We start from the raw sequence: 11,719 nt of genomic DNA on the forward strand, positions 1-11,719 counted from the left end.
TCTTATCCCTACGTGACTTAGGAACATCTCCCCACTTGACCCCAAAAAGGCATCTGTGGGGCTCTCCTGGCCCTGCTGACTCCTCTCACCCTGTGTTTTGTTTACATTCATTCTCATCTTTGATTGCCAATTAAAAATTCATGACCATGTGTGTCATTCCTTACTAGGTCAGCAGAAAACTCTACAGGAAGAAAGAAGACAAAAAAAAAACAAACGCACAAACAAAGACAGTAGTGAGCATGATTATTTTTAACTGCTACCTCCTATTAATTGTCTGAGGTGTCAAAACAATCAAGTAATATTGTGGCACCTACAGGGAGTTTTTCTGACTCACACAATGTCTATCTGAAGGAGGACTAGGGTGGCAGGTTGCTTGCACACCTTTGTTCTTTGTTATGAATTTTCTGATATGATAATAAATATTCTTCAGCAACGGCATTTTCTCTTGGCTCTATTAGCTCAGCGGTAGTTCATTAAAAATGGGTAAGTTTAATGAAGGTTCTTTATTTTCCTTTCCCTCTTCCCTCATGGTCCGCATTCATGTTCGCTGTCCTGACCTCAAGCACTCCATCCCAAACCTGAGCCAGGTTGATAAGTTCTCTCTTCATTTAAAAGGTCTCTGTGGAAGTTTAAGAGGTTAAGTGAAGCACTTGAACACAAATCCATCCTGATGTCTAATGATCCCCATGCGTAACCTTTTTCTTTAGTCTGGCCTGAGACCTTTCTGACTAGTACGTTTTCTTAATAGAATTAGAATATTACTAACTCTTATTATTTGAAATAACTATCCTTCAAAGACTTAGGAATCATTATCAGTCCTGTTTTCTGAGTTAGGACACGGATTCTTCTTAAAATTAAACTCTATTTATAGAACTGACAGAAAAACCAACTCTGAATTAGAAATAGAAGGAAAGAAACGGGGGGGAAAAAGACATATACTAATTTTAATAGTTCTGTCTTTTAAGGGACTAACATTAGGATTTCCACCAAATTTCCTGCTTGGGTTCCACCCAAAGCAGACCTTGAAACAAGGATTTGGGGCAGACTGTTTATTTGGGTGTGATCCCAGAAAGCACAGTGAGGGAGTAGGCAAGTCAAAGAGGGAAGGGAGGCAAATAAAGAAAGGATGTGTCCATTAGTGGGTTACTGTTGTGAGCATTTGGGGGGCATCTCTCCTGAAACCTTTGAGACACTGTGTAGAACACACTTCTGAGCGTCCCACTGGGAGATGAGGGATCTGGGGTATTTACGCACAAGTCCCATCACTCATGGTTGAAGGTCTCTCCTGGAGTTACTCCCTGGCATTTCCAGGCTGACCTACACACAGGCCAAGCATACTCCCCAGGTCAGAGAGTGACCGACCACGGGCAAAGAAACACAGGAAGCTGTCGCTGTGCATGGGAACCGTCTGCAGATGACCCTCGGGGAGGACTGAGGGGATATGAGTGGGACATTGGCAGCATCTAATAAAGCTGCCCTTCCAAACTGGATATGAATCCTGGAAACCCTCCCCACGCCACATACGTTTCTCCAACTCTATCTAGTGTGGTTGTATTTTCCTGTCCTGGGAAAGACCTTCGTATCCTTTGGCCAGAAGGGAAGCAAGAACAGCAATAAGAGCAAGGCATGGCCTGTCCCCCGGGTCTCCCGTGTGCATCTTATGGATGCCTGGCCCTTTGTCATCACTGCCTGTTTCTATTCTCTCCCCACAGGGAAGTTGGGGAGGTGTGTTTCTGCTCACTTTTAGGAAGAACTTCTAGCTATTAGAGATGTCAAACCGTGGCTGCCTCTGGAGGCTGTTAACACCTTGTCACTCCCTCACATATTTATGGAGAGTGGGCCAGGCTCTGTGCTGGGGGCTGTGGGAGATCAAAGACAGAGAGGAAAGAGACAGGATTCCTGCCCTCAGGGGCTCACAGCTGAGACTTAAAAAAAGTCCTCAAATAACTGTAAGCAAAATGAAGTAAGTGTTACGACAGAGGTAGAGGCAGCTCGCAGTGGGGATGCAGGGGGAAGGGATATGAACGACTGGCAAGGATGTTGAGAAGGGGCTTCCCGCACAGAAGGGGGTGGTGAGGTTGGCAGTCCTCCAAGGCCCCCTTCAACCCTTAAGCCTGTGATCATAAATGAAAGCTAAAAACAAACAAACAAAAAAAGACCACAGCTTACATTTCACATTCTAGAGACTAGCATGGTAAATGCCTTTTTGTTTCCTTATCAGTGGGCAGAGAGATGTCTTACTAAAGCTAACAAATGATTACACTTCACACAAGAAGTAGAGGCAGTATTCCTCACAAAAGAGGGATAAGTATAATGTTGACTCATGAGTTTGCTCATCATTCTTCTCTGCAGCCCCTTTGAAGAACAGCAAAACACTGCAGGCAAGTCACAAGGCCCAAGTTCATCATCACCTTCTTTATCTCCCTCCAGCTTAGAACCTGAGACAAATAGGCAGAGAGATTCTAAACTGGAGTCACAAACCAAATGACAAGAGAAGAATGGCGGAGAAGGTCTCACATGACTTAAAAGGACAGAGCAAGGTTAAGAGTCCAAATAAACAGGGTACTTAATCGTTAGGCACAAAGGACATGTCATGGCCTTGGGTCAATCCCTTTGTGTAGTTTTTCTGTGTCACTGTTTATGCCTCTGTTAAAGAGCACCTGGGACTCCTGTTTGTCCTGGGGACATGGCCAGTGGGAATGGATATTTTGACTCTTCATGGCCTTTCCATTTTCTACCAGCTGCCTCCTCTACGCCCTCCCACCTGCCAGGCTCTGCCGTCCTTCCCTGCCAGCCTTCAATGCCCTTCCAGCTGCAGAGCTGTCCATCAGTCAAGGGCATCAACGTTGCTGGGTCAGGAGTCAGATGTGAGTTCTGGTCCAGCCCTGGCACTCGCTTAAGATGTCACTTGCCTCCTCTGTGCCTCAGCTTCCTCACCTGTAAGATGAACTAAAGATCTCAGACATTCCATTTCTGAGTAAGCAGTGTCCGGCGTCGGCACCATATAACCAGGCCTCCAGGTGTACCCTGTTCATGGAGGGCACCCAGATTGAACGCAGAGAGAACTTAGGCGGTCACAGTCTTCTTCTGTCTCATCTCCAGTGCCTGGGGGAATACTGACTAAATCTAGACCTCATTCTATGGAGGAGGTGGGGCATATACTGAAGCAACAAGGGAAACAAAGCTGTCAAGTGTCCACGTGCAATGGGATGGTTTTAAACAGAAGAGGAACGTGATCTGGTTTATGCTTTCAAAAAAACTGCTCTGTTCACTAAAGGGCTGGCAAGGGGACACCTGCGTGGGGTGAGACCAAGAACAGCAGTGCGGCCCACCCCAGAGGGACATGTAGCCCGGCCTCGGCTGTCCACGTGTCTCAGCCCTTCAGCCCAGCTCTGCTTTCTGCCCTGTCGTGCCAGGGCCACAGCTCAAGCTGGGTGACCAAGGGCCAGCTGCTCCCCTCGCCCTCTTCTCTGCAGCCCCTTCCCCTGAGCCGAGCTGCCTAGACTAACCAGCTTCTCTGGCCAGAAATTAACAACATGACTAATAATTCTAGCTTAGTGAGTATCTTCTTAAACTCTTACCTCAAAACTGCTCTATGAATTTAAACCCCCCCCCCACCATATCAGTGCTGCTATTATTATTATCATTATTCAAAGTATTGCACTGTCCAAGGTTTAAACACGATCTACCCTGCAGAATGCAATGCACCTGCAGCCTGGTCTGCTGCATCCTCCACCCCACCCTATCTCCCCTCAAAGGCTCTCCTCCCATCATTTTGGTCACAAATAGGAAAAATAACTAAATTCCAACAGAATCTTCCTAACTCAAAACCCTCTGTATTTACACCCTGCCCCCACTTTTGTTGCCTAAAAAATTCTCTGTTTTCTCATTTCACTCCTGCAGCCATTAAGTGGAGATCACAGGATGGATGGCTAGACCCTTCTCCTGAGGTCTTATCTCCTGCTGTGATTAACTGAAATCGATGGAACAAAGTCATTCTGCTGAAAGAACTACTTGGCAGAATCTTTTTTTTTTTTTTAAACCTAGCTGAAGCTTGATTAAAGTTTTCAGCCCTGCCAAAGGCTCTCACTTTGAACCTGGCTCCTGGCTGCCCTGACTGGCTACAAAAATATGCAAAGTTGCTTGCAAGATAATGATAACTCTCCACTTAAAAACCCAGCTAAATTTTCTCTTTAAATGTAGTCTCTTATGTGGTATACTCTGAAAGAGATACTGGCTCTTCCAGAAATAATCATTTGATGCAGGCTATCACTTTGGTAACCCTAGGGTCTGTGTCAGGGGCTGATTGTAAGAGCAGATCATTTCTGAGTACATGTATTATGTGAATCCCATTCACTTCACTCCTAAAATAAGGAGTGAATTTTATACTCCTGTGGTTGTAGGTCCCCACCCTGAATCATAAACTCCCTGCTGTGGGTAACATGAGATAACATAAAGCATCCAGTCAGTTGCCTGGTAAATAACTGATAACTCAAAGAATGTCATATCTTTTCCCACATCCAATTCCAGCGCATTGGTGTTAACTCTCCAAGTTAATTGCAAACCAAATCAAAATATTAGTAAAAAGTAAAACAAAAGAAAGATCTATCAACTATTCCAACTAGAAACAAATATTCCAATAATAGTCCAGAGTCCCACTGTATTTCTCAGAAAGCTTGCCACAAAGTCCCCTACTCTTCTTGGAACACTCGCTTGCACAGGAGCCTGCCACATGGGCCCAGCCCCACAGCAGGCAAAGCCGTCCTAGCTGCCTGTCAGGCCACTGCCCTGCAAACTACAGCCCCTGTGTTGGCAGATGCCCTACCCCTAGTGTTCAAGAGCCTAGGGCCCTGAACTGCCCACAGGTCTGTCTTTGACCCAGAAAGATTGGAGAGTTCAGAATCAGCCAGTGACTAGCTCTGTGATCCATGCCCTTTCAACCTTAAGTCAGAAAAATAGAGGCCTCTGTCTCTTGGGATAGCCTTCTTAAGGTATCTCCACTACCTTGACATGTGTGAGCCACACCCAGAGCACCCAGAAGTGGGAGTGTCCCATGTTCACACAAGGGGACAGATCCATCTCCTTACCACTGGCCGTACTGCACAAGGTGGCCGAAGCCTCCTCCCCAGGCCAGGCGTGGCGGCCCGTCCCTTTGTTGTCCAGGGGACACGTTTCTCCTCCTCACCTCTAGCACAGCAGAGGGGAGTCACTGAAGAGCTGTCTCATCTCTGCAAGGAATGAGTCCTGGGCACAGGGTTCTCAATTCCATTCTGCTCAACGGGGCTGCAGCTCTTAAATTATCCTCATGAAAACGGAAGTTGTGATCTGTCAGATCATCACAGAAGGTGAGGTCAACTACCACAGAGGGGCCACTTTCCTGAAGGGGGCTCAGTCCTCTAGACAAGCCCTGGAGACCTTGTCTCTCCAAATCCAAAACTCCAGGCAGGGAGGCCAGGCAAATAACCGGCCAAGGGCCAGGGTACTCAGCAAAATCATTTGGATCAAATGCAAACCGAATGTTAAATCAAAATGTGAACTATAAAATACATAAACAGTATAGCCTCAGCTGAGAAAAATATTATGCAAACCAGGGAAGCACACCCAAAGGTTACTGAATGCTATTTTGTACTAAATATGCATAGTGGCAGCGGGGTTGAGGGGAGACTTTTCTTTAGGGTCTTTTTCTCATCTTAATTCTCTTGTGTATAGAGAAGCTTTTTTAAAAATTAATTTTGATTTTATATATATATATATATATATATATATACACACATACACACACACACAGTAATTGGGGGAAAATGTTCTTAAAACTATACAGAGGAAATATACATTATTTAATCCCCCAGCCCTTTCCCTCCCCAGTCAAAACACCAAATGTCTATGAGTGATGGAGCTAAGGGAGAATTTATGTTCAACCTTCTACTTTTATCAAACTCATTCTCTTTACTGACACACAAAGGTTGTTTCTAGTTTTTGCTTTTGGGTTTTTTTTCCCCTCTACAAATACTGCTAGGGGTTGCAGTGTATTTTTACTTTTATTGGGTTGGCCAAAAAGTTCGTTCGGTTAATGAATACATTGCTCAATAAAGTTCTTGGTGAAAATGAAAAACGTCTTTATTTTTACTTAAAACCGAAAGAACTTTTTGGCCAACCCAATAATAGATTTGGTATTTAAAATATTTTTTAGTTTTAAAAATTATTTTAATGTACCTTTAATTTTTTTTAATTCATTATTTTTTAATTTATTTGTTTATTTTTGGCTGCATTGGGTCTTTGCTGCTGCGCACGGGCTTTCTCTAGTTGTGGCGAGCGGGGGCTACTCTTCGTTGCGGTGCACGGGCTTCTCATTGTGGTGGCTTCTCTTGTTGCAGAGCAGGGGCTCTAGGCATGCAGGCTTCAGTAGTTGTGGCTTGCAGGCTTCAGTAGTTGTGGCTCGCGGGCTCTAGAGCACAGGCTCAGCAGTTGTGGTGTACGGGTTTAGTTGCTCCACAGCATGTGGGATCCTTCTGGACCAGGGCTCAAACCCGTGTCCCCTGCATTGGCAGGCAGATTCGCAACCACTGCGCCACCAGGGAAGCCCCCTGTATCTTTAATTTTAATAGATTTGGTCAGGTTGCAATCCATGAAAGCTGTAACTACTCAAATGTCCCTGTATCTTTTTACTTTGGTAAAGCATTTGTTTTACAAGTAAAGTACAATTTATGTACAAGTGAAATAGGCAAGTTTTAGTGAGCAAATTATGCTTTAAGAAGGAAGAGAATACAAACACACTTCATTTAAAGTTTTTAGAAGCCAAGTTCATATAATAATCTCATTTTACAGTTAGAAAAAAAAAAATAAAACCCAGACATTTCTTGCTTGAATCCACCTAATAGGTGATTAAAAGATCTGTTTGATCAACTATGTGGTGTATTCAAAGTCACAAAAAGAGAGGCAAATTGGGACTAGACTCAGGTCTCCTGATTCCTAGTCTGCATGACCCTTCTGCTTATACTACCTTTTTCTCATTCCCTGCGGATAATATTAATTTAAGTTTTTGTTTTGTAACACTCAAAGAGAGCCATGAGGAGAATTATTTGGAGATTTTCCCATACAGCTTTCAGAGGCTTCATGAGTAACATTCAGAATCAGTAAGAAATAGATTGTGGCAAAGCAATGGAAAAAGCTGAACTTCACCTCCTTTTTCCAGATTAATAGTACCATATGATCGCTTACATCTTTGCTAGTACGAAACCCACTTTGGGTCCTGAAGCTGTTAAAGTATCAGCTTATGATTAATTAGTTGAACATTACCATGTAAACCTGCTGATCCCACCTCGAAACATATGGACACCGGGATAGGAACATCTGGAATGAGAACTGTCCACACTTGAAACTCTACTACAATAGCTATGAGATGCCGTGAGCTCTAAATGAAACCTCTAACTTCTCAAACCACAGGGTGCCCTCTAGGGAAACAAACAGGGCAGCTGATGGATGACTATCTGGTCAGGGCTGGCCAAACAGTAGGTCAGACCATGTGGAAGCCATCTGTCACTGTCGGGCAGAGAGAGGAAAGAAGCTGGAACAGCCCTGGTGCTCAGCAAAGATAACACTGGCTTGTGAAACCCTCTGTCTCTCTCGCCTGGCTTGCTGTAGCAGTGTTTCCTCCAGCAACTGCCTTACAAACCATTAAGCAGCCATGAAAACAAACGCCTGGCCATATGTCCAAGGGCCAAGGAAACCCAGGAGCAGATTTAAGTAAAAGAGAAAACCTTCTGTCTCTCCTCTCTCAGCTCTGAGTGAAACTTCCTTAAAAGGGTGAGTGTCTTTGTATGAGGCATTATTGCACGATTGAAATGGTAGGGAGGGATGGGTACAGCTGGAATTAGATTCAGGGAGGCCAGCAGGGAAAGAGGCTGGAAACAATGTAGCTCTTCTGAGTTAGGATGTAGTAATTTCAGGCTGCCTTTAAGGTTGGAATGAGAGGCTATAAAACTTCACAGAAACACATTCACCAGTATTTTATTTCCCAGGCCTTTCTTCTGCATTTCTCTTAGCTATTCAGAGCATGGTCCTGGCATCAGCACAACCTGGGAACTGGTTAGAAATGCAGAATCTCAGGCCCTTTCCCGATCTTCTGGATCAGAATCTGCATTTTACCAAGATTGTCCCAAGTGATACGTATGCACATTAAAGTTTGAGACGCTCTACAGATGGGAACTATGAGGAGCTGCCCCGAACAAGGAGAACTATTTCTTCCACCACTCCTGACCCTGACAATGATAAGAGCTGAAAATTTGCCAAGCATAACACCATGCCAAATGTTGTGCTTAAAATGCATGATCACATTTCATCCTTACAACATCCCTGGCAAAGGTACCAACACTATCCTCCATTTATGGACGAGGTAGTGAGGCTCTGAGAAACTGAAATAACTTGCCTGTGATTGCACAACTAGGAAGGAAATACAGAGCAACGGTTAGCACCAAGTGCCCATGTTCTTTCCCACTGTGCTGTTTTACTTTGCCATAAATGTGAAAGCAGTTGAGCCAACCAAAGATGTCCCTCAAGGGAGATGATGAAGAGAAATTGCTCCCAAAGATTCAAAAACTCATATCCCAGAAAAACAGGGCTCCTGGAGAGGGAATTCAATAAAAATTTCTACTTCTCTGAAGCCTCCCCACTGGGGTCCTTGACTTGCCCTTGGAATTCCCAGAATAGCTCAGCTCCAGAATGGGCAGGAGCCTGGCAGGTGGACTTTTCTTGTCCTCTCCATCCTTGGAAGAATAATCTCTACCTGTAAATCCAAGGCCAGTCACCTTGAGGAACAGGTTTCTGTCTCCACAGAACCACAGTAAAGCTCAGGATTAAGGCAATTCTTTGCCCTTTTACTCAATATCATGATTTATTGTCAGAGTCTTAAATCTGCTATCCTATTTGTTTATTCAACCATTCATCCAGTAATTCAAGGCACTGTGCAAGCAGGGAACAAGCAGACAAAACTCATATGCTCATGGAGCTTACATTTTAGAAGAGTCAGACAATAAGGTAATATCTACTATATATTTCTTATTTCAGTGCTATACAAAATATAGCTGGGAAAAGGATAGAGCATGGTGGGGCTGGGAAGTGCTACTTAAGATAGAGAAGTCAGGGCAGGCTGACCCCTGAAACTGAGGGTGACACTGGAGCTTAGCCCTGAATGAAGTGAGAGAATGAACAGCCAGGAAGAGGCTCCAGGTAAGGAAACAGCAGGGGCAAAGACCACAAGGCAGGAATGACCTTGGAGTGTTCAAGAAACAGCAAGAAGCCCAGGGTGACTGGAGCAGATGAGTAGGTGGTAGAGGATGAGATTGGAGGGGTAATGGGGGTCCAGACCACATAGAGCCTCATAAGCCATGGTAAGGGACTTCAGCTTTTATCCTGAGAAGGATTAAAGCATTTTAAGCACAGGAGTGACATACTTTTGGCAGGATCGCTAGGCCTGTTATGTTAAGAATGGACTGTAAGGAAACAAAGGTGGAAGCAGGGAGACCAGATAGGAGCAACTACAATAGTCCAGGCAGGTAATGGCTGTGGAAGGGGTAACAAGTGGCCAGATTCTGGATATACTTTGAGGGCAGAACCAAGTGGACTTGCTGATGGAAATCCTGTAATTCTTCCTCATTTCTGGGCCTCTGGTTGGGTCGCGAACTCTGACCTCTGTTTTGTTTTCTTTTTTTGGCACTGCTCCCTTCTCATCTGCCTATCTAGTCCTGACCTCTCAGTTCTTGAATCTTCTGATTCGTAAACGTCTTGCCTGTCCCTGATCAGTCTCTGTCCCTTGTCTGGTACTCCTGGTCGGCTATCAGCCATGCTCCAGAAAGGCATATGCAATGTTGCTGCTGCTTATTATTATCAATACTTCATATTTGTGTCGTGCTTTACAGTTTAAGCCCTTTCGTGTACATTATCTCATCTGACGTGCTAGGTTTCACAGACCATTTCATGCCTTTCATTCGGCTCCAGGAGACCTCAGAGAAGAGGCATGAGTCAGCTTTGGCTGAATTTCAGACCAAATTAACTCCTTGGCAGCTACAGACCTGGCAGAGAGCAGGCACTGGTTGCATGTATGTCAAAGTGTGTGGGTAAATTGAGCTACAAGGCTCAGGGGGGCACAGCAAATATCCTGAGGGCAAGGAACATGTTGACAGAGGGCCCCCGAGAGTAGTGGATTAAAGCTAGAAAAAAGGTACCAAGGGTGTTGGGCAGAGAACCAGGAGTGAGGTGGAAGAGGAGGGAAACCTGTGCCCTGGAGGGGGTGAATGATCAGGAGAGAAGGCTGAACCAGGCCAGTGCCAGCCACGAGTCAGAAAATCTGTGTGGTCAGCCAAGCCCTGCAGGTCAGCTCAGAGAAGCCTTTCAGAAGGGACCTAGGCCACGTGACTGGGCAGCAAGGTGAGGGGAGCCAGCATTGTGCAGCAGGGTGATACTGAATGGTACAGAGTGATGCTTTGCCTCTGCCAAGGAGCTTCCCTCTGTTTCTGGTTTGAATAGGGGCCAATCCCCAAAACATGGCTGATTAGAGTCTGGTGGGTAAAGGAAAATGGGGCACCTGGAGAGGCTGGAGTAGGGAGCAAGGAACAGAGAGTAAAGACAGATACTCTTTCTCCCTGGATACTCCTGACCTTGAAGGGAAGTCCTCCAACTCCACAGGTTAATTATCCAATAGCTTTAGAGTTTGACCCTAGGGCTAATGTCAGTTGGCTTATTTCCTCCACCTGATTCAGTGATTCTCAGTCTGGTTCTCCACCTTGTACAGGTTTCCTGGGAGACATCCCAGCACAGTTAAATCAGAGTCCAGGGCAGTGGGGCCCAGATGTGGTGTTTTTTCAAAGCTCCCGAGGTGACTCCAGTGGGCCATCAGGATGAAGGGCTGCTGCCTTAGACATGTGCACCAGCTTCACTGGGCTTAGTTCAAAGCATACTCCTTTCTCCTTAGGACAATTCTAATGCTGACAATGGTGCCAAGAGCAAGGATCATAAATGGACCCTGAGCAGATCAGAAAATAAATCTAAGCCTCCCACTGAGTTAGAAGAAAATGGAAATTCCACCCACAAGGCTGTTTGTGGAGACACAAACACTGCATCCTGTTCAACTCGATTAGTAAGAACAGGTCTGGTTGGTGATACATGAAGCATTTTACAAGCGCAGGTTTCCTTAGAAGGCCTGCCTTTGGGAATCTCAGTGCTAACAGAAAACACTGGATCACGTTCATTCTTGTCAGGGAAGGACACATTTTAATGGCTTTACTTCCATCTTTAGCATTAGAACCTCAGAAACAAAGATGCTTGAGGTCAGGTGGAACTTGAAAGACCATCCGGTGGTTCCTGGACTTTACTGTGCATCACCTGGGAACCCTGTAAGCATCCTGGTTCCCAGGCCCACCCATGATGGAAACTATTGCTCTCATTCACCTTCTTTTCATGGCTGTTCAGCTTCTGCTCAAGTCATGTCCTGTAGGGTTCCCTCAAAAGTAAAGGCCATGCCTTGCCAGTTCTGCATCCTCGCTGCCCAACTCTGCTCCAGGTTGGTAACAGATGCTGTAGCATGCTTAATATCCTATTCATTCAATGAGCATTTATTAGACACCTACTAGGTGCCAGGCATTGTTACAGGCCCTGGAGATATGGGTGTGAATGAAACAAAGCTCTGTCCTTAAGAGCTTATATCCTAGTGGGCAAAATTCTCCTC

Source organism: Balaenoptera acutorostrata, unplaced genomic scaffold (genome assembly GCF_949987535.1).
Source record: "Balaenoptera acutorostrata unplaced genomic scaffold, mBalAcu1.1 scaffold_1292, whole genome shotgun sequence".
Lineage (NCBI taxonomy): Eukaryota > Metazoa > Chordata > Mammalia > Artiodactyla > Balaenopteridae > Balaenoptera > Balaenoptera acutorostrata.